Genomic DNA, 24,691 nt, shown 5'->3' on the forward strand with positions numbered 1-24,691 from the left:
GCGTACTAAGGAACTCAAACTGTTGCAAAAGGACCACATAACCATATTATGGGGCCACATACTCTGTCGCCGCACCAGCGCACGCTGGAAGTGCTTGTCGCCGCGAATTTTGCTTGTCGTGAAGCGACAAGGTCGGATTTTTTGAATAAATCCGCCTTCTTCTTCATTTCGCGTCCGCTACTGTTCTGTTTTGCGTTTTGCTCTGAATCTTCATCTTGCTTGTTCTTGCTCAATTCTCAACTGAATTCGCTTAAACTTCTTGCAAATCGAAGCTTATCTCATCTAGTTTCCTGATCTATGTAAGTTTTACTCAAACTCACCTCGGTTTTTGCTGAATTTGTGCATCTTTGTCCACGAATTTTCGAAAAATTCGAGTTTGCTTTTGCTTAATTTGCTTTGTTTGTTAAATTTTATGCCGTGAATTTGCTTGATTATGTTTGTATATTGTCTTGAGAGTGTTTTGAGACTTGTTTGACTCAATTTGGTGGAGAAACAAGTATTTCACCATTGTTGGACCTCTTGAGGTCGTGAAGAACAATGTGACCCGTTCTTTGCGTTTTGCTAGCTTTTCTTATACAATTTATCACAACATTTGTCATAGTATTGCAAGAAATTGTTTGATTGCTTGAAATGCTATTTATGCTTGAATCAAATTTATGCTTTGTTTTAGTACAACGTACTCTGTTTTTACGAACATAGTATCATGCGGCTAGGCGAACTTTAGATACTCTAAAGCCTTAATTTTTATTATTTGCATAATATAGCATGACTAGACAACGCGGTTCCAAATCACGGTCGAGGGACACACGCCGAGAGGATGAGCTCGTCGGCGAGGGTGAGGACCCTTCCACCAGAATAGGACCTATCCCCGAGTGGGATGAGCATACTCTTTTCTTTTCTCCCGAGCACCATATTTCTGAGCGGGTGCGACGTGGGTTTGCTAGTGGGAGGACTCCCAGTCGTGTCTCCGGCAACGAGACCATTGGCGAGCTGTACGACACATTTTTCAGCAACGATGAGACGTTGCGATTGCTTTGGGAGCCCTGTGGGTTGACTCCCCTTCTTCGGGCTACTCGGGCCATGTGCTCCTTTGAGCGGAGCAATCTAGTTGTTTGAGCTTTGGTGGAGTTCTTTTGGGACCCCACCAACACTTTCCATCTTCCTTGGGGTGAGATGACTATCACTCCTGCCGACTTCAGTCTTATCACGGGACTAGAGTTCCGTTCTGCTCCTTTGCCATTTGATAGTGGCATCACTGTCTATTCACCGATAATTCAGGATTTGTTGGGTTCGATTGCTGTTCGGGCTCAAGCTGAGGCTAAACTAGGATAACTTAGCACTCGGTGCATCCGCCGTTCTACTATGGTGGCGGCTTTTTAGGATGGTGCGACCACTCGTGAGCAGCGGGTGCGCATCTTTGTGCTTATTCTGCTGTCGGGGACTTTTTCTCCTGATAGAGGTAGTCGAGTGCTCCTCTACTACCTGCGTGTTGTTCGTGACCTTCACCTAGCCGGGACCTATGACTGGGCCAGCTTGGCCTATGTTGATTTCCTGCTTGGCCTGCGATGTTCCTGCCGTCACAAGGCATTTACTAGGGAGATCGCACTTTCCAGCTTTTGGAGAGTCGTAGAGGTATACTTTTGTCCTTTTTAAGTTAGCTCTAGACTCATGTAAGCATTTGCTGACTTTCTTTTATCTTTGTAGATCTGGTTCTAAGAGTACTTCTCCTCGCTTGCGCCAGCAAGACCCTCGCCTTGCGAGCTCCCTATTGGCGTCTGTTGGGGAGGTCGCATCGGTCAGGTCACTACTGCCCGTATTCGAGATCTGATCCTCTCGGTATATTCTCGTGAACACTTGTCTTTTGCAATTGCTCTTTTATAGACATTTATCTTATAAATATATTTTACAGGAGCCTGGCGTGGTGTATCGGCCATGGGCCGATCTGGCTAATCCTGCGCTGGCCGCGCAGTATTCTACCGAGCGTCGTTACTTTTTTTAGGGACGTACGAGGCTACTGTATATCTTGGCAAGAGAGTAGCTATTCATCACTCTTCGGATATTTACGTTGTCCCTGCTCACCCGCCTCGACACATGTTCCATGAGGCGTTGATGCTAGATTCCGCAAGTAGGTCACCTTCTGGCACTCCTTGGCGATCCCATGCCCGTCTAGGGTAGAGTTATGAGGAGGATCTACTGCCATTGCTAGCGTCGACCCCTGTTTTGTCTTAGAAGGCAGCGGTATGCTTTTTACTCTTTTGTTTTTTGTTAGGTAGCCCCCAAGTGGATTTAATCCCTTGGATTTAATTTATCAGGCTGGAGTTACGGAGTTCATTCCTCCACGGATGTCCATTCGCTATCAGGGTATGTATGGCCCGATTGAGGAGATGATTCCGCCAGCTCCTAAGGATCAGCGCTTCGTCGAGTTGTCTATTCCTCGTCACCAGACTTGGGTGAGTTATTTGTTTACTAGTCCTTTTTCGTATTTATCTTGTATTATTACTGACTTTGCTTTTTGACAGTTCTCTCGCGAGGTGGTGAAAGCTATGGCAAGGTGCATAGATGCCTTTCGCAGCCAGTTAGTGAGGATGTGAAACCGAGCTACATGTCGTCGGGATGACGTTGTTGAGGAGGTACCTCTTTTGTCTTTCTTTTGCATCATTTATCTTCACATTATTTGCTTTGTATCTGATTTGATTTACTTTTATAGGGACAGCCCATTCCTTCACCCCGTACTCGGTCGATACCCGAGGCTAGGAGAGAACCGGCTAGGTCTGGCTCGAGGTGTCGCCATACTTCTTCCGGCGGCCGAGGTGGCCGATCTGAGGCTGCTCGTATCGAGCGTATCGAGACTTTGGAGGATTCGGGTTCTTCGTCTGAGGGTGTTCATACTGGGCCGATGGGCCAAGGAGGCGCGACATCGGCTTCTTTTATGGGTGGTAGAACGTGCGAGGTTGGCTCTTCGTCGCAGTAGCCCTTGCAACCTCAACCGCTGTTGATTCAGTACCGGAATAAGCCTGGGTGGGCTGGTCCTGAGTTGAGGTTTCCGCCTACTAGCGGATCTGGAAGTGGTGAGGGACATACTCCCCGGTCTACATTGTTCTTCGATGCGATGAACGTTCCTCGTCATTTGCGTCCTCTGGCACCATAGTTGTACCTGTGCTATTTATTTATTTGACTTTATAGGACTTTGTCTGTTGTATTATATGACTTGTACTTTAGACATATTGTATATACAAACTATTATATATTACGCCTGTTTTATCTTTGCATTTTATTTTTCATTTTATATGCAGTGCGTGTGTGCGAAAAATTGTGACTTAATTTTTGCGCAAAAATTTCCGTCATTTTTATTATTAATGGAGGGTATCCAACTTTCTCCCTGATGGGATGAAGAACGGTAGGTCGTTGGGCTACCACCCCACCCAATCAAACAAAATTTGTAACTCAACAAACCCCTATAAAGTGTAGCGGTAAGTCAAGGTCGAACCCAAGGGAATGGAGGTCGAATGTATACTGCCTAGGTCAAGCTATTCCGAAGTCAAATAGAGGGGTTTATGAAGGAAACTAGAGCTAGAGCTAAATGATGCAAGAACTTGTATGAAATCAATCTAAAAGACACTAGGGCATTGGATCCACATGAAATTGTAATGGAGAATGGTAATTTGGGAGGTCAAACCGACTAAGTCAAGTGATATGAAGGAAGATCAATCATGTATCCAAAAGAGCATACCAAGATAGTTCTCCTAGAGGTCTAATTAGCATCAACTACGCTAAACACTACCTAGGAAACGTCACAAGGCACCTCAATCGTGAAATTGCAAGTTACTAATCAATGGTCCGTATCATAGCAAGCTCACAATGCAATCTAGTGCAATAATCAAAGATGGCCAAGCTTCAATCAATCACACACATGCACATGAATTATCAACCAAATTTAATCATATCATCAACTCTATCAATTATCCCCAAATTACTCTAATCCATCACTCAAACATGCTTCACCATTTCCCTAGCTAGAAAACTACTCACTAGCCATGAAAATCAAGATCAAAACTATACTAATCATCAATTTCATCATCAACATATTTGAAATCAAAGATCAAATCAACAATCAATCAAAAATCATTAAGACTTCAATTAAACTTCAATCAATCATCAAACAAACTTCAATCAATCAACAAAAATATGGAAAACAAATGAAATCAACTAAAATCAAACTTGTATTGAAATCAAGAAGAAGATCCTTACAAAACTTTGATCTAAAGATCAATTACAATGAAGAATTCTTGAACAATCCACCAAAAACCATGAGTTTCTCTCTCTTCAATCCTTGAGTTTCTCTCTCTAAAATTCTAATCAAAAACTAACTATATGAATTCTAATGTAAAGCTTATCCAAAAATAGAAAGTAATAACTATATATACAAAGAGGAGGTCGGTATTGACGCCCAAAAATAGACCCACGTCGGTGCGGCCGCTTGGAGGAGAGAGAGTGGCGCACACGGGAACACACCCAGAAAGGTGCACCCGCACGCACCAGGTGTGCGGCCGCACTCGACCAATGTGGGCCGCACACTCCCTGAGTGCGCCCACACCAAACTGGGTATAACCCCCTTCTTCTCTTTGTCCTAGCTCAAGTGGTGCACACATCCTAGATGATGATGATGGAGGACAAAGTAGGCAGAAACTTCCTTGGAAATCTTGAAGAAAATGAGCCATGAGAAAGGCATATACAAGGCCTTGAAGCATGCCCCTTGGACCCCCCTTTGACTTGAAACTTCTTGGACAAGCTTTAGGCATGAAAACAATGAAAGATCATGGAGAGGAAGCTCGGGAATTCTTGGACAATCAATCACAACCTACAAACAAAGGATAAAAAGCAAGTAAAAGGGAAAAATAACAAGTAAACTAGAAAATGCATAAAATAGAGAAACTAACTACAAAAAGCATAAAATGAAGAAAACAAGAATAAAACTAAGGAAAACTAAAGAAAAGAGCAATAAAATGAAATGAAATTCATCCAAAAAGGGACCAAATGAGTGCCATAAATGTCACTCATCAAATTCCCCCAAGCTAAACTTTTGCTCGTCCTCGAGCAAAACAAAGCAAGAAAGATAAAGAATGAAAATTTTATTGAAAATGAAAAATAAAGACTCAAGATAAGAATATACACTAAGACTCACTATCGTAGGAATCACGGTTGTTTTTAGCTACAACAAGCCCTTTAAACCCCAAAGTCGCCTGTGAGGACGAGTGAGGTCTCGTAAGGGTGTCCTAAGAGTTTGACCCATAACTCTCCACCAAACATCAATGAGGCTAACCATAAAAAGAAAGGAAAAGAAAATGAAAACAAACATTTGCGAAATGAACTCACATAAAGACTACAATGCAAATGAATGACAATCTTTCTCAAGTAGTTAAGGTATGCACTTTTCAAGATATCTAAGGTTGATTGAAACATAGGGTATGCTAGGCATAGGAACTAGTCATCACAATCCACGTTCATCCCAAACAATCTTACCGCGTTCTCCCCACTAGTCTCAAATCTCCCCTTAGTGAGTATCCCAATGATTCCTCGAAGGAACCGGAAAAAGAATTATTTTTAGGCTACTCGATATTCTCGACTATGCATCCCCTTTCCTTAGGCAATGACCCATGATGCCCTCCCCCGAATAGTGACTCAACTATCTAGGTCGAAAGGTCTTTCCCCAAGGTTGTAACGTAATATAATAAGGGTGAAGGTAGGCTAAAAATTTAAAATTTGGTGGTTTTTCTAATAGTGAAGCAAAGACTGCGCATTTCTTTACACCAAAACTAAGTTATCACCAAACAACAACAACACCCCCAAGCTTACTTGAAGCTATACTCACAAAGAAATATATACAAAAAGCGTACACGCTTCTCCCCCAAGCTAAAATGAAGCATTGTCCTCAATGCTTAGAAGGAGAAAAGAATACATCAAAATATTTTTGAATTTTTTTCACTTTTTAATTTTTTTGTTTTTTATTTTACGAATTTGCAATGTCCTTGCCTTTTACTTAATTCGGACGGCTTTTTCTATATGCAACTTATTAGTCCATGCCTTTTATGAAGTAGGACGGCTTTTTCACAAATATTTGCCATTATTCACAAAGAAAATGATATCACAAACTTGCATTCATAGAAACCAAAATTCCAACTTATCCACCACAAACTCCATCTCAAATGATCATTATGCTTCACAAAAACCAAGAAAAGTAGAAAATGAAACAAAAGGTCAAATAACTAAAGATGTGGCTTGAAAAGAAGGGATAAGGTTCAAATGGTTGCAAGAAGGCAAATGTAAACCCAAAAATAAAGAGAATAACAAAATATAACAAAAATGAAAAATACCACCCCGAAAAATGTGCCATTGTCCTTCCTAGATAGTTTGGTCTCGGGTTTGAGAATCATGCATCAAGCTTTATTAGATTAGGTTTGCATAGTCAAGGATCCACGCCGCTCATACAAAAAATGTTGAAGGCTAGAAAAACAAGTAACCTCACAAGGATGTGACAAAAACTCACTAATGGTGTCAAATTGATTATAGGGAGCAACTACCAACATGCCACAAACAAGTAGAATCCGGCTTCATGATCTTCCTAGTTCAAACCAACTACCCTAGCATACACCTATCCTAGAGTCAACCGAACATAATCTCAAACCGTGCATACCTTTACAACCTAGGAAGAAAATCATGCAAAAGACAAGTCCAATGTACAAAGTTCATTTCATAAGAAAAATGAAAAATAAAGCCTCAAAATCACATCAAAAATGAAAAGAAAAATAAAAGAAAGTAAAAGAAAAAGGAAAGTAAAAGAAAATAAAAGAAAAGAAATGGAGACATAGAAAAGGAAAAATAGGAGAAATAATATGAAATGGACTAGAAAGCAAGTTAAACACATAATAATCCCAATCGACAAACAAGTGATCGATCGACATCAACGTCATCGATCCCAAACACATTACGTGTTAACAAGCATCCATCCTCGAACCATTCAACTTCCCCTAAACTAATCCTATTCTATGCAACCAAGGAAAATAAAGAGAAAAATAAGAAAGGTCTCACCGGGCTTCCAAGCTTAGCAAAAATAAACGAAGCAAGTAGATTCCACCTCGTTGCATTCCATATCCAAAAGCTTCTTCAAGAAACCAAGTGAGAAAAAGGAATAAAAGAAACTATGAACAAAGAAAATGGTTAGTAACTTCAAAACAAAGAAAACAAAACAACAAATAAAAGGAAACTAAACTAAGCAAAAAGTATATACAACTAAAGGAAATAAAAGCTAAACTAATCAAAGAATAAAAAGAATAAAAGAAATGAAACTAAGAAAGCAAGAAAGTCTAAACTAACTAAAGAACTACACTAAACTATAAGATTTGGATTCAAGGGATTTGGATCAAAGGGTTTTGGATTGAAGGGATTTGGATATTAGGGATCAACAACAACAAATCATCACAAACAACAAGCATCCAAACAAATAGGGTAAGCAAGCTCGCTACAAGGAAGGTAGCCTAGAGATCAAGAAAATGAGGAAATCAAACACGAGGAACAAAAATAAGCATGCAAACAACTAAGGTATGTACACAACAACAAATATTGGTCACCGAGCAAATCATTAGTTCCCCCATGCTAGATAAAAATACATCTCAACATCCCAAGCAAAACAAAACAAGCATAAAAAATATAAGGGATAGAGGCAAAAAGCACGAAAAGCAAAAGGGAACTAATGACTACTAGCATCACCACCACCACTACCACTCGGCTCGGCCCCATTGGGGTCCTTGTTGCGCTCGGGGTCATCGAAGGGATGAGGGTAAGGCTCCCATCCTCCGGTGTACCCCTCGGGCCACCCATAATGCCCTTTGAAAAGATCTTGTTGCCAAGAAGCAAAAGGGGTGAAGTTATCGGGAAATTGAGTTCGAAGGGGTGGTTGGGATGGACATGGGGGTAGTTAGGATCACCCCTATAGTCACTACCACCCGGAGCCTTGTAATCGTAGTTACCATGCTCATCCGAATAGTAGCGAGGCTCGGTATCGGGGTTGGAAGGCCCCGACCAATAAGGATGCCCATACGAAGGTAGAGAACCTTGTTGGGGCGGGAAATACGGATAGTTAACCGGGGGAGTAATGTTCCCACGGTTAACTTCCGCATCATAAATTTGTTGTTGTTGAGCAAACATACCTTGTTGCATTTCTTGAATACCTCTCAATTGCTCATAGATAGCCCCAAAGTCTTGATCATACATGCCATCCAAGTGGATTTTCAATCACTCATTTGCTCACTAAGAGCCCTCAAATCGGCATTGGCATAAGTATGTTGCCCATCTTCTTCTTGTTCTTGAGGAGCTTGTGGTTGTGGAATTTGTTGTTGTTGTTGTTGTTCTTCTTCTTCTTCTTCTTCTTCTTCTTCTTCATCATCTTCCTCATCCTCATCGGAGTCGAAGTTAGGACGCTGAAAGGACTTGGGGACATGCCACACATTGTTGGCGAACCGGGCCAAAGAAGTCAAGCCGGGGTTAGGCAAATAGCACCAATGCTCATTGCCCCTTAGCCACTCATATCTCCCTTCACTATAGCCCTTGGAGATGAATTGGATTTGACCCAATTGTTGCAAGTCAAGTTAGAGGGAGGTGCTATCCCCAATCTCCTTACAAAAGGGGAGATATGCATCAAGGCGAAGGCGAGTCAAGAGCCTAGTCACCATGCCCCCGCATGGGATCTCTCTCGAACTCCGGCCACGAAGATCCACACAATATTGGGCAAAGATATACCCCAAGTTCAACCGGCCCACATACTCCGGGCGGGTAGACAACAACAAGACCTTGAGCTCCAATTTGCTCAATTTCCCCAACTCTTGTTTAGGGAACACCACATAGCCCAAAAGGCGGTGCACAACCCTAAGGCAAGGTTGGTACACCGATGAAATCTTATCCCTGTTGGTGACGAACTCGTTACCACCCGAGATGTCTTCCCACCATGAGTTGTGGTCGTACTCCGGGAAGATATAGTGTTCAACATTCAAAATATCCCCATGGGGATCAAAGTCCAATGCCGCGTTGAACTCTTCTAAGGAATGATCAAAGACATGGTTGAATATGTGGAATCACACCCGATATACCCCTCCCACGGGTACAAGCTCCAAGGTAGCCAAGATCACCACTTACTACCAAATTCACCAAACTTCAATTTCACACTTCATTCCAATCAAAACCAATTCCAAACCAATCAACAACACCAATAATCCAAGAAAAACTCCTTTCAACAATTCAAGAACAACCACAAGACCAATACCAACAATCACAACATACTACCCATATTCCAAAAATCCAACTCACAATATATCAACCAAAAATGATGAGAATCACTACAAAATCAACAAACAATACAATGTTATGCAAAATCAATCAATAAACATCACAAAATCACAACCAATAACAAGATTAAGCATCAAAAATCACAAAACCAATACTACACTATTCATGCTCATACAAATTTTCAATCTATGCAAAATTATGATATAATTGGCAAAATTAAAGCAGGGATTAGTGATTATACCATAAAAGAAGCAAGATTAACCAAATTTGAGCAACCAATTGCAATCCCAAACAAAAGCTCCAATTTTCGGTCACCAAATGTAGGAGAGAGAGTGAGTGAAATTTGGGTCAAATTGTGAGGAATTTTGAGTGTAGGAAGGTTTGTGAGTGAATTTGAGTAAAAATGGAGTGATTTTTATGAGGAATTGAAGGATTTTAGATGGTGAATGGAGAGTGAATAGGTGCGCACAAGGAGGGTTTGAAAGAGGGATGTGCGTGAGGAAGAAGAAGAGGAATGATGAAATGAAGGGAGGAAAGAGGAGGAAGAAAGATAAGGGGGCTCGACCAGCAAGTGCGGCCGCACCTATCAGGTGTGCGCCCGCACACGCGTCGTGTGCGCCCGCACCTGATGGGTGTGCGGCCGCACACTACAGCTCCATTCTTCTCTTTTTTTTTTTCTTTTGTTTGATACTTACTGCCTAATTGGGTGCGCACATGAATCATGATGGTGATGAGGAACACCATAGGCAGTAGCTAAAATCATTTTCAAAGACCTCAAAGTTGAAAATTCATGTTCTCACCACAAAAATTCACTAAGTACCAATTTCCTCCAACTTTCAAAACATGAATTTCCTATCTTACCTCTCTAAAATTCTTACCCTTTTTACCTCAAATTCCGATTAGAATCGAACAAAATATGATATGTGCCTCGAACACCTTCCATTCACCATGCATTCTTGTAGGAATCCAATCCCGCAAAAGTCATCCTAAAAATCCAATCAAGTAGAAAAGTGAAAGAAAAGACAAAGTAATAAAAGAAACAAAAATAAGAAAATTCAAAAATCAAAAGGAAAAGTTAGAAACTCCGAGTTGCCTCCCGGGAAGCGCTTGCTTAAGGTCCTAAGCTCGACCCTTCCTCCAAATCATGGAGGGTCAAAGAACACCACCTTCTTCAAGGTAGTTGATGGAGCAAAATCTTCTTCAATTTTGAGCAACTTCTCATCGTTGCTTGATGAAACCTTCACAAAATTCTTTTCAAATTCTTCCTTCTCTTTTCTCAATTTCTTTCTTTTTCTCAATTTCTTCGAATCACGGGCCTTTTTCTTCGGCTTGACTTCAACATCCTTAACCATGGAAGCTTTCTCTTCATCTTGAGAATTAAGCTTGAACCAATTTGGAATCTCAATTTCTTTCTCATCCTTTAGCTTTGGAATTACAAATTCTTCTTCACTAACATCATCAAAACTTGCACAAACATCATCAACATTCTCAAAAACATTGTTAGTAGAAGAATCAACCATGCACACATCATCAATGGAACGAGAAAGACTAGCACATGCTATATCTTGCACACAAGATAAGGACTCATGCATTGGCTTCAACTTAAAACTCTCTTCTAACTTTCCACATCTCAAAGTGATTCGACCTCCCTTCACATCTATTAAGGCTCCCGAGGTGGCTAGGAAAGGTCTCCCTAGAATGATTGGAATATGCTCATCTTCCTCAATCTCCAAAACAACAAAATCCACGGGGAAGAAAAATTCTCCAATCTTTAGAGGGACATCATCAATTCTCCCTTTAGGAAGCTTAATAGAGCGATCGGCCAATTGAAGTGTTATATTAGATGGTTGAAGCTCACCGAAATCAAGCCTCTTGAAAACCGAGTAGGGCATAATACTCACACTTGCCCCTAGATCACACAAAGCATTCTCAAACACCATCTTCTTGATCTTGCAAGGAATTGAAAAATTTCCCGGATCCTCCCTTTTCTCCGGAAGCTTACCATGGACAAGAGCACTAAAACACTTCCCTCCTTCCACCGAACTACCCTTGTCAAAATCTTCCTTCTCCTCTAGTATCTCCCTAAGAAACTTGGAGTACTTAGGCATTTCGGGAATTGGCTCGGTAAGAGGGTGTGGAATCATGGACTTCCTTAAGAACTTCAAGGAACTTCCCAAATTGCTCATCCATTTTGAATCTCAAAAATTTTTGGGGGTATGGTAGATCAGGAAATCTCTCTACCTCCCACATCTTTTCAACAACACTTTCTTCTTTTTCCTCATCCTCACAATAAACTTCCTTAGACTCAACCCTCTCAACTTCATTCTCCATAGCACCACTCTCATCTTCTCCCTCCTTTGAACAATAAACTCCCTCGCTAAGGTCATTCCCACCACTAGTGGCAATAGAGTATACGGGTTTCTTTGGTTCAACACCTTGGGAAGGTAAAGATGAAGGAATAGCATAATCCTTAAGAGTGTTTGCTAGTTGGGTTATTTGAGTGTCAAGCATCTTATTGTGAGTCATCATTTCATTGAATTTCTTATCACTAACCGCCATATAGGTGTTAATGATCTTGGTTTGATTATCAATCAATTCCTCCAAATTAGTCCTAGGAGAAGAAGGTTGTGAATAGGAATTTTCACCTTGAGTCTTTGGAACAAATCCGGGTGGGGGACCTCTTTGAGCATTGTTTTGAAAATTTCCCCTTCCTTGATTGTTCCAAGTACCCCTACTTTGATTTTGACCATAACCTTGATTATGGTTACCACCACCTTAATTATGGTTACCATTACCTTGGTTATGATTTCCATAACTTTGGTTTTGATTACCATAGCCTTGGTTTTGATTGCCATAATTTTGGCTTTGATTTTGGCCACTATAACCTTGGTTATTATGGTTACCACGAGAACCTTGATTCCCTTGGTTCCTATAACCACCACCATGATTATAGTTGTCAAAATTGCCTTGGTTTTGGTAATTCCTATTCCATTGGCCTCTTTGATTATCAAACCTTTGAACATTGTTGTTTGACACAAAATTCACATGCTCACACTCATTGTTATCAAACTCATCAACACATTCATTATTGCAATTGCTAGAATCATGATCATATGATCCACATGCATCACAATACAAACATCCCATAGGCATATTATGTGAAGTAGAAAGGGTTTGAGAATTAGAAGAAGTACCTCTCCCCTTAAATTGGGAGGGAAGATTTTGACGTGGGAAAATTAGGTCGTTGGACTAATCCTCCTAAGCCAAACAAAATTTATAAACACTCAACAAACCTAAATACAAGTATAGACGTAAGTCAAGGGTCGAACCCAAAGGAACGGTAATGTCTAAGTGCTTTCAATTATGTGCCTAAGCTAGGTCGAAGACGAAAGGTAAAAGAGGACACTAACAACTACTAAGACAAAGAAACCAAACAAATAGAATGCTAGGGATTAGGATTCCCTTATAATAGCAATGAACAATGCAAATTGGTATAGGAAGTTGACTAAGTCAAGCAATGCGAGGGAAGATCGATTATGCAACCAAAAGAGCATATCAACCTATTCTCCTAGAGGTCTAACTAGCGTCAACTACGATAAACTCTAGCTAGGAAATATCACAAAACACCTCAATCGTGTAAATGCAAGCCACAAATCAATGGTCCGTATCAATGTGAACTTACAATGCAATCTAGTGTGAATAACTAGGGTGATCAAGCCTAAATCAAACACACACATGCACATAATCAATTAACCAATTTAATCACATCATCAACTCCATCAAAATCCCCAATCTACATCAATCCATTACATAATATAAGCTTCACCAAATCCCTAACCAAACAACTACTCTAGAAATCCCATCAATTCAACAAACAACTAAAGTAATCAACAATCAACAATCAACAATCAAAGAATCTACAATCAAAGAAGAACAATTACTCTAATCAAACATCAATCATCAAATCATCAAAATCTAATAAAAATCAAACAATCTAAACATGAATACTAAACAAAACAATAAATGAGATAGAGTTTTATGCTCATTGATAATAGAGTAGATCTCCAATACAATTGTCACAATTGGATCTTCAATCTCTCAAACACCATTGAAATTCTTCACTTTCTCTCTCTAAAATCTACTCCTAAAACTAACCCTTAAATCTAGAGAGAGAAGCTCTCAACTAAGCTAACAATATGATCTAATTCTATTATGAAACTTCTTACAAAAATTGGGTTCAAATAGGTATAAGAAGAGAGAGAAAATCGTCGAAATCCGATCGGAAAAGACCCACGTCGGTGCGGCCGCACAACAGAGGATGTGCGCCCGCACCACCATGATGTGCGCCCGCACCACCATGGTGTGCGGCCGCACATCCTTCGTGTGCGGCCGCATCCTTCGTGTGCGCCCGCACCTTCTGCGCGTGCGGCCGCACTCAGCTGGGTTTCTTCGAATCTTCAACTCTTCAAGCTCAAGGGGTGCACACATGATTTATGATGGTGATGGGCACTAGGAGTGGCAGTAGCTAAGGCTTAATATTGAGGGCACACACTTCCTTTGAAGGCAGCACAAGAGAAGAGCCAAGACTTGGAACTTCCACTTCTTTGCATCTTGAGCTTCCCAAATTCCATGAACTTGATCCAAAAGCTTCTTCCACCATAGTGGATCACCAAAATCAAGACCCGAACCTCGTCCAATACCTACAACCACGAAAATAGAGCAAATAAAGAAGAAAAGGCTAGAAAGCCAACGAAATGCACAAAAGCTACAAAATAAGAGAAGAAAGGTAAAACTAAGCAACACAGCATAAAACTAAGCACTTATTAAGCATGAAAGCTATGAAAAGAGAATAAAAAGGACCTAAATGCTCGTCAAATGTGTGCCATTTATGACACACATCAAATACCCCCAAGCTTACCTTTTGCTCGTCCTTGAGCAAAACAAAACCAAGGGAGTGGAAATGACGAGCTTATTCAAACAAACTAAACAAGAGACGAGATGAGAATATACACTAACTCACTTTCGTAGGAATCACGGTCAATTTTAGCAACTAATGACAAGCCATTTAAACCCCTAGATCGCCCTAGAGGACGAGTGATGCTCTCGTAAGGGTATCCTAAGAGTTTACCCATAACTCTCATAATAATACAAACAAGCACTAGGCGAAAAAACCATTTGGGCACCGGTTCAAAACCCCCCTATGCCACCGGTTTTGAACCGGTGGTCATTTGGGGGGTGGCAATAAGTCAAATACAAAGCCACCGGTTCAAAACCGGTGGCAAAATCAAGTATTGCCACCGGTTAACCGGTGGCAAAAGACAATTCCCGCTTTTTTTTGTATTAAATATAAATGCCACCGGTTAACCGGTGGCAATGTACATGTTATGTCCTTTTTTTTTCGCTTTTTTCAAAAAGAAATATAATACAACAATTAAATCAAAAAAAAATTAGAACCTCAAAACACAAATCAAACAATATCGATAAATATAATGGAAATTTTGTAATATATAATAAAAAAAATTACAATATAGATCAATAAAATTGATCAAGTATTTTCTAAAAAAACGAACAATTACAACATATAAAAAAATATTACAACATGAAAATCAAAATTCTTGTATCTTGATTCTTCGGCTTGATTCTTCGATTTCAGATCTAAATCAATATAACTGAACCAATCAAAACAAAAAAATAAATTGATTAAAATAAATAAGGTGCGAAAAAAAAAACAAAAACCACGAACTGATATGAAATCAAACCTAGAAAAAACCCAGAAAAAAAACCCAAAAAATTCAACCCTTGAAAAAAACCCAAAATCACCCCAGAATAATATCAAACCCAGAAAAAAAACCCAAAAAATAAAAAAAAATCGACTTCAAATCGATTAAGCCCAAAATAGATTAAAATTAAAAAAAATCGCAAAAATTGATGACCAAAAACTCGTAAAAATAAAACCCATAAATTATAAATAAAATAAAAAAAAATCGACTTCAAATCGATTTAAATCATCCCAGAAAATCCCGAAATTAATAAAATAAACAAAATCGAATTACAATCGATTAAACCCAGAAATTCTACCATAAAAATTCTCAAAATCACCCTAGAAAATTCCAACAACAATCAAACCCAAAAAAATCAAGACATTTAACAAAAATAATTAAACCCAAAAACCCTAACCTTGAATAATTACACCCATAAACATGCATGCACTGAGCGAGGGTGTTGTTGTTGTTTGGACTTGGTGGCGGCCGTGGTGGCGGTGAGACAAGAAGAGGGAGAGGAGAGAGAAGGAGAGAAGGAGACGAAGGAGATCTAAGAAGGAGATGAGAAGAAGAAGGAGATGAGAAGGAGAAGGAGATCGAAGAAGATGAGAAGCAGATGAGAACAGAGAAGAAAGGGGAGAGCAGGAGAGAGAAAGAGGAGAGGGGAGAGGAGAGAGAAGGAATGTGCGGCTGATGATGAGAGGAAAAGGGTAGGGTTTGGGGTTTATAAGGGGGTTTTTTTTTAACTCATTATTGCCACGGGTTCAAACCGGTGGCCTTTCCAATTTTTTCCACGGGTTTGGTTGAACCGGTGGCAATTGTTCTTTGCCTCATCCCGTCACTTAATTAAGCCACCGGTTTACAAAAATCGGTGGCCATTGAGCGTTGCCTTTTTCAATTTTTCTACTAGTGAAGGCAAAGCATGAAAAAGAAAACAAAAATACAAGAAAAGCAAACAAATGTTCATGAAAGGACTTTTGCAAATGTACAAGCACAAGTGGATGCAAATCTTTCTAAACAAGTAAGGGAGTGCACGTTCCAAGATACCCAAGGTTGATTGAAACATAAATATGCTAAGCATAGGAACTAGCTTTCACAATTCACTTTCATCCCAAACGATCTTACCGCATTCTTCCTAATAGCTTCAAATCAACCTCTAATGAGCATCCCAATGATTCCACGAAGGAACCACAAAAAGAGAATTTTTAGGCTACTCGACATCTTGACTTTTGCATTCCCTCTCCCTATTCCTAAGACTCACATTCCTCTCCACCGATGAATGACTCAACCATGTAGGTCAAAAGGTCTTTCCCCAAGGTTGTAACGTTGAGGCAATAAGGGTGAAGGTAGGCTAAAAATTTGAAATTTGGTGGTTTTCCTAAAAGTGAAGCAAAGAGGGCGCCTTTCTTTAGAAACACAATCAAGTAATCACCAAACCAAACAAAAATACTCACACCCCCAAGCTTATTCAAAGCTATAAACCACAAACATATACACAAAAAGCGTGAGAACGCTTCCCCCCAAGCTTAAATGGAGCATTGTCCTCAATGCTCAAAAAGGGAGAAAACTCACATCAAAATATTTTTTGAATTTTTTATTTTTCACTTTTTTTTTTAATTTTTTTTTTTTTAATAATGCTTTGTCCTTGCCTCTTTTAACATTGGACGGCTTTTTCGATTTTGCACTTATTTGTCCATGCCTTTTATAATATAGGACGGCTTTTACTCATAATCATTTGCCATTATTCACAAAGAAAATATAACACAATCTTGCTATCATAAAAACCAAACATTCCAACTTCTCCACCACAAACTTCATCAAGTATGATCAATTGCTTCACAAAAACCAAGAAAAGAAAGAAAATGAAACAAAAGGCCAACGATCTAAAGATGTGGCTTGAAAAGAAGGGATAAGGCTCAAATGGTTGCAAGAAGGCAAATGTAAACCCAAAAATAACAAAAATGAATAAAACTATCCTAAAAATGAAAAATACCACCCCGAAAAGGTGCCTTTGTCCTCCCTAAATGGTTCGGTCTCGGATTCAAGATCTATGAGTCAAGTTTCAAGATTAGGTTTGCAAGAAGTCAAGGATCCATGCCGCTCATACAAGTAAGGTAGAAGGCTTGAAAAACATAGAACTCACATGGTTGTAGCAAAAACTCACTATTGGTGTCAAATCGACTATAGGAAGCAACTACCAAACATGCCACAAACAAGTAGAATCCGGCTTCATGTTCCCACTAGTTCTAACCAACTACCTTAGCATGCTTTATCCTAGAATCAACCAAGCGTAATCTCAAACCGTGCACACCACTACCATTTAGGAAGAAAAGCATTCAATTATACAAGTCCAAATGTTATTATGTCCAAAGCAAGAACAAAACAAAACACATTGCAAATTTGCCTTGATAGAAACAAAAATCTTTTTGGAGTTTTTCAAAATATAAGAAACATGGAAAAGCATATACAAAGGTGCATAACATATGAGGATCAACATCCCACCAAACATGATAGAATACCCTCCCCCAAGCTTGAATGAGACAATACACTCAAACATAAATCATATAATCCATGGGAGGGGAAAACAAGGAGATCAATCCAACAATCCAACATATGTCCAACAAGTCATCATCCACTAGAGAAAGAGCAAGGAAAGATATTACCGGATTTGAGGTGGGTGTAAATACCCACAAATGACCAAATTAAACCTTTCAAAGCTAATTTCTCAAGAATTTAACCTTGTCTCCATATGCTAGCAAAAATAGGAGCCAACCTTCCTTGATTCTTGATCCAAATCGAAGCACCAAAGTATATCAAGTCATGTACCTAGAAAAAGGCACACAAAAATTTCCATGAGAGAAAATCTATTCTAAAAAGAAAAGGAAAATCTAATATAAAACACGGGTTACTTCCCGAGAAAGGCTTGCTTAAGGTCCAAGCTTGACCGCTCTAGTAAAATAATATTGCAACGATCGCAAGAGCTTGTCAAATGCACTACTACACATTTCATAAGAAAGTAAGTGTGCACATGACAAAAATAAGGCATGCAACAAGCATAGTGCACACCTATGAGGAGAGAGATGGCAAGAGAAGGAAGAAGAATCAAAAGAAAACTCAACAAAATAAGAAGAAAAAGAAAAAGAAGAAGAAGAGGAAAAAGAAGGCAAACTCTCCTAAAAATATTTTTGGGTGGCAATATCATCCTTTTCCCAAATTGGAGACAAATGAGCCACATTCAAATCTTCATAGACATAAGGGTCCCCAATAGGCTTACCAACAAAGGAAGGGAGAAAAATAGGGCAATAAGGGATGTGATTAAACTTTTGAGAGAAAGGGGTATGAGAAAAAGGCAAAGGGTTAGCTACTCCCTCAACACAAGGTCTCATATCGCCAATGAGGGCATGAAAATAAATCATAGAATCCTCAAAAGAAGAACGCTCATGATCACCATCTCCCTCAAACATCCAACTCCCAAGAGGAACCACATAATCTCCTCCATTACCTTCATGAACAATAGCTCCCTCAACTTCCTTAAAGCCTAGAGTCTCAAAACCATGCATGAATGGAGGCAAATATAACTCAAAATCATCTCTCTCCCATGAAGCATCATCAATGAACTTGCTTAAAAGGCTATGGCTATTCCTTATGCACTCAACAAACACATTTGACATAACCTCAAACGAGTCCAAATACTCATGGATAGAAGAGTCACATTCATACACTTGAAACTCGTCACAATCAACAAAGGAAGAGATGTCTAGACTTAAAATTTCATCAAACTCATTATCACTCTCGACTCTCTCTCCTTCACTCTTATGCTCAACAATAGGATCCTCACACACTCTTGGTTGCTCGAAATTACCATTATCACCCTCAACACACACATTGGATTTGTAACTTTCACACATAAGCATCAAAGATGACAATTGGCTTTCTAGCTCTTCATTTCTCCTTCTTCCCTCCTCAAGACGCTCCTCACTCTTTCTCATCATCTCCAATTGACTTCTGAAACAATTAAGAGTCGACTCTTTGTTAGGCCCAAGATCATCACGAAGCTCAACATGCCTAATTTGAGTTTCCAAGGTAGCAATAAGAGATTCAAAAGGTGTAGGAGATTGAGGCTCAACAAGATAAGAACAAGTACAACCAAAAGTGGGATCATCATCATTACAAACATGAGCATTTTCATCAAATAGGGGGTTGGGGGATTTTCAAATGTATGAGATTTGTTAGCTTGAGCATGCAACATATTATCATGAACAAAAGAGGAAATAGAATTGGAAGCATTTGTTCTAGGTTCAACTATGGGGTCATGTGACACATCATGGTAAATCATGCTAACATTGGAAGAATTAACACATTGCACATCAAAAATAGAAGCACGCTTACCCTTATTGTAGACTTCCCAAGCAAACCAAACATAAAATTTCCAAGCATCTTCAATGGAAAATGCTCTAAAATTACCATTATGCATTCCTTCAATTATATCCCTAGTTTGCTCATTCAAACCATGATAACATATCTCACAAGCTTCCCAAAGACTACAACAATTATAGTCAAGAAATTCCTTAAGTCTATTGAAATATTCACAAAAAGGCTCATTATCATGTTGAGAAAAAGATAGACATGACATTTTTACAAAGGAAACAAAAACAAATAAAAGAAAAAGTATACACAAAAACCTAGACTCAAGCAATCAAAAACACTCAAACATAGACACCGTTCCCCGGCAACGGCGCGATTTTGACGTGGGAAAATTAGGTCGTTGGACTAATCCTCCTAAGCCAAACAAAATTTATAAACACTCAACAAACCTAAATACAGGTATAGAGGTAAGTCAAGGGTCGAACCCAAAGGAACGGTAATGTCTAAGTGCTTTCAATTATGTGCCTAAGCTAGGTCGAAGATGAAAGGTAAAAGAGGACACTAACAACTACTAAGACAAAGAAACCAAACAAATAGAATGCTAGGGATTAGGATTCGCTTATAATAGCAATGAACAATGCAAATTGGTATAGGAAGTTGACTAAGTCAAGCAATGCGAGGGAAGATCGATTATGCAACCAAAAGAGCATATCAAGCTATTCTCCTAGAGGTCTAACTAGCGTCAACTACGATAAAATCTAGCTAGGAAACATCACAAGACACCTCAATCGTGTAAATGCAAGCCACAAATCAATGGTCCGTATCAATGTGAACTTACAATGCAATCTAGTGTGAATAACTAGGGTGATCAAGCCTAAATCAAACACACACATGCACATAATCAATTAACCAATTTAATCACATCATCAACTCCATCAAAATCCCCAATCTACATCAATCCATTACATAATATAAGCTTCACCAAATCCCTAACCAAACAACTACTCTAGAAACCCCATCAATTCAACAAACAACTAAAGTAATCAACAATCAACAATCAAAGAATCTACAATCAAATAAGAACAATTACTCTAATCAAACATCAATCATCAAATCATCAAAATCTAATAAAAATCAAACAATCTAAACATGAATACTAAACAAAACAATAAATGAGATAGAGTTTAGAAATGCTCATTGATAATAGAGTAGATCTCCAATACAATTGTCACCATTGGATCTTCAATCTCTCAAACACCATTGACATTCTTCACTTTCTCTCTCTAAAATCTACTCCTAAAACTAACCCCTAAATCTAGAGAGAGAAGCTCTCAACTAAGCTAAGAATATGATCTAATTCTATTATAAAACTTCTTACAAAAATTGGGTTCAAATAGGTATAAGAAGAGAGAGAAAATCGTCGAAATCCGATCGGAAAAGACCCACGTCGGTGCGGCCGCACAACAGAGGATGTGCGCCCGCACCACCATGATGTGCGCCCGCACCACCATGGTGTGCGGCCGCACATCCTTTGTGTGCGCCCGCACCTTCTGCGCGTGCGGCCGCACTCAGCTGGGTTTCTTCGAATCTTCAACTCTTCAAGCTCAAGGGGTGCACACATGATTTATGATGGTGATGGGCACTAGGAGTGGCAGTAGCTAAGGCTTAATATTGAGGGCACACACTTCCTTTGAAGGGAGCACAAGAGAAGAGCCAAGACTTGGACCTTCCACTTCTTTGCATCTTGAGCTTTCCAAATTCCATGAACTTGATTCAAAAGCTTCTTCCACCATAGTGGATCACCAAAATCAAGACCCGAACCTCGTCCAATACCTACAACCACGAAAATAGAGCAAATAAAGAAGAAAAGGCTAGAAAGCCAACGAAATGCACAAAACCTACAAAATAAGAGAAGGAAGGTAAAACTAAGCAATAAAGCATAAAACTAAGCACTTATTAAGCATGAAAGCTATGAAAAGAGAATAGAAAGGACCTAAATGCTCGTCAAATGTGTGCCATTTATGACACACATCAGATTTGAAGCTTGAGAAGAGGAAGAAACACTCTCCAACTTGGCCTTGATTGTCGTCATCTCCTTTCCCAAGTTTGTCATTTGAGAGGAAAGATTGTTGATGGCATTAAGATGGTCCACCGAATACAACGAAGATTGCTTGCTTGAAGAATCTCTTTCCCCATCTTGCCAATCTCTATAGTAAGTCACCATATCCTCTATTATGTCCACAACTTCTTCTTCGGTCTTGTTCATGATAGGACCACCGGCCCCTCCATCAAGACATGATATGCCTTGAGGACTCAAACCACCATAGAAGATTTGGATCACTTGATATGTTGGAATTCCGTGGTGAGGACATTCTCTTTTATACTCCTTGAATCTTTCTCATGCTTCATAAAGACTCTCATTTGGCTTTTGCATGAACCCTTGAATTAAAGCCCTTGCCTCCGCCGTTTTCTTTTGAGGATAAAAACGGGACAAGAAAGCTTTAGTGACATCATCCCACGTTCTCAATGAATTGGGCTTCACCTCTTTGTCTAGCCATTCCAAAGACCTTCCTATGAGGGAGAAAGGGACAACTTAAGGCGGATAAACTCTTGAGACACTCCATTAACCTTGATTGTGGTGCAATATTTTTCAAACTCCTTTTGATGGTTCAATGGGCTCTCGTTCTTTGCCCCACTATATTGTCTCCTCTCAATTAGGGTGATTGATGAGTGTCATTTATGGCACTCATAAGGTAGTCTTTTAGGTTATTTCTTTCCCTTTTTGTTGCCTTTTTTCTTTTAGTTTTGGCCCTTTTTCCTTTAGTTTCTCCTTTTTCCTCTTTCTTTATGTTTCTCGTGTTTTTATCGTGTTTTTCCTTTATTTTGCTCTTTTTCCCTTTTATTTCCTTCCTTTGTTCACTTGTGTAGGTACTGTGAGATTCACCTTGGCAAAGGATGCAATTCGGGACCTCAATGATCAAGCAAGGAAGAAGCATTTGGCTAGAGAGGGCTTAGAGAGGTCTTGGAGAGACCTCGGAGAGGTCTCCATGGCTTTTCTCCAGGCCGCGGGCGCGGGACTTCAAGCCGCGGGCGCGGGCTCTTATTTTTCAAAAATGCCAAAAGTTGGCAGGAACTAGCCGCGGTTGCCCCGCGGTCTCTCCGCGGGCGCGGGCAATTTGGAGAGGTCTCTCCGCTCAGAGAGACCGCGGCTCCCCTGATCAGCCTTTGGGAGCAGGGGACTTCGCCGCGGGCGCGGGCCCCTGAGGCCGCGGGCGCGGATGCTGCCCAGGCAGCCCGCGGAGGGTTCCGTACCCATTTTTCCGCGGGCGCGGGCTTATCGAGAGAGACCGCGGGAGCTGTCGTTTTCTTCTTAGCCTATAAATAGAATTGTATTTCCTTTTTGAAGGGAACTTTTTGATAATTTTCATTAGCTTAGTTTTAAAGAGAGAAGTTAGAGAGAAGTTCTTGGTTTTGGATTTGTAACTCAACATTTGATCAATCAAGTTTGGATTTCTTCATTTTCAATCATCAATTTTAGTGAGATTCTCTTCTTTCTTTCATCTTTTACTTACTTGTTATTTGATTCTTTTGCTTGATGTTTGTTTTTCTTGGATTTGAGTTTGATAATATTGAATACTTTGATTTCTATTAGATTTTGATATAGAATGATGATCAATGCAATTTCTAGTTATTTGTTCTTCAATTTCACCATGATTAGTGAGTAGATTAGTTGCTAGGGAAAGGGGGAAGCATGTTTGATTAATGGAAATGCTAGTTGATGCTCTTTGATTGGTTGATTTGTTGCAATTAAATTGGTTGACATAGTTTTGCATGAGATTGATTAGATTAGGATTGATCACCCTATAAGATTAATCTAGATTGCATTGCAACTCTTAATGACATGACCAATTGATTTAAAGGTTGCTCTAATTGATTGAGTTTGCTTATGATTCTTCTTGGTTTGCCTTTCATAGTGACCACTAGATTGGCCTATAGGAGATAGTATTTGAACTCTCTTGATTGCTACTATTGTTTGTCCATTGCAATACTTGAATTAATTGATTGAGCTTTAATCTAGCATTATCATTGATTTTGCATCTATTATAATATAACTATAATAATATATTATACCTGATCTTATATGTTATCTTTATAATAATATTATTCCTTTTTATGTCGTGTTCTAATTACTTAAAATAGTTACACAAAAGAGTTTGACACCATTTAATTAAGGGAGAATACGCTATAATTTAGAAGGTGAAATATGGTGGAGAGTATATTAACATTTAAATAACCATTATTATATAGTTGTACAATATATAGTGCGGTTCAATGGGGGAAAAAACATTTCTATTCATGGTGTTGATTTGAAATCTTATGAAGTAATTTTCCTAAAATAAAAAATAAAAATAAAAACAAAAAAAGAATCTTATAAAGTAATAATAATTGAGTTAGTTTTCTGTTAAATATTTCTATTATAATTTTACTAACTTATACTTCTCTGTTTTCTAATAGTTGCAACACACCTTTTATCATGCTTTTCGAGGAGGTGATTAGACTAAGTAAACGAATTTATTAAGCTATGAAATTTTAACCGTTGAAACTTATCTCTTTCTTCTTGTGGGTGGTAAAAATTTGCGATTTAATTTATCCGTTAACCTATTCTAATATCTCCCTTAAAATGCGTGCCAAAGAGGTGTGTTGCAAGTAAATAAAAACGGAGGAAATAATTTTTTTTGAAAAATACAAATTAATAATCCCATCTATGGGCAATTTACTCTTAATAATCCCAACTAAGGTTTATTATCTAATAATCTCAACTATAGGGTTAGTTTGCCCCCAATGGTCTCAACCGGTCAACACAAAGTCAACGACCTGTTATAATAGATTACCATGATACGTGTCAACACGAGATTGGTTTAAAATTTAAAAAAAATAATAAAAACAAAAAACCAAAAGTCATTCCCAGCCACCAACATCCGCCAAACCCTAACCCCACTCATAAACACGCCAGAAACCGGCCGGCCACCCCCCTTAAGCACCAAAATCTGCCGGCTGGCCCTCTACCACCCCACCTGACCTACCCTCGACCCCTGAAACCACCCACTCAGCCACCACGACCCCAAAACCACCAACCCGAGTGAGAATCAAAGAATACACATATTACCCCCAAAGTCGTATTCTTGAACGAAGATGTGGCAGTGACAGGGAAGGTTGAGGGATCTGCT

The 24,691-nt window shown here is 39.3% G+C and overlaps 1 non-coding gene across 1 annotated transcript; it reads left to right on the top strand.

The window, feature by feature from the left end:
* Positions 1-21,817: 21,817 nt before the first annotated feature.
* Positions 21,818-21,923, top strand: LOC145603220 (small nucleolar RNA R71). The gene has a single exon (XR_014104750.1). It is a non-coding gene; the product is annotated as a small nucleolar RNA R71 (small nucleolar RNA).
* The last annotated feature ends 2,768 nt before the right edge of the window (positions 21,924-24,691 follow it).

Source organism: Chenopodium album, chromosome 21, assembly GCF_948465745.1.
Source record: "Chenopodium album chromosome 21, dcCheAlbu1.1, whole genome shotgun sequence".
Lineage (NCBI taxonomy): Eukaryota > Viridiplantae > Streptophyta > Magnoliopsida > Caryophyllales > Amaranthaceae > Chenopodium > Chenopodium album.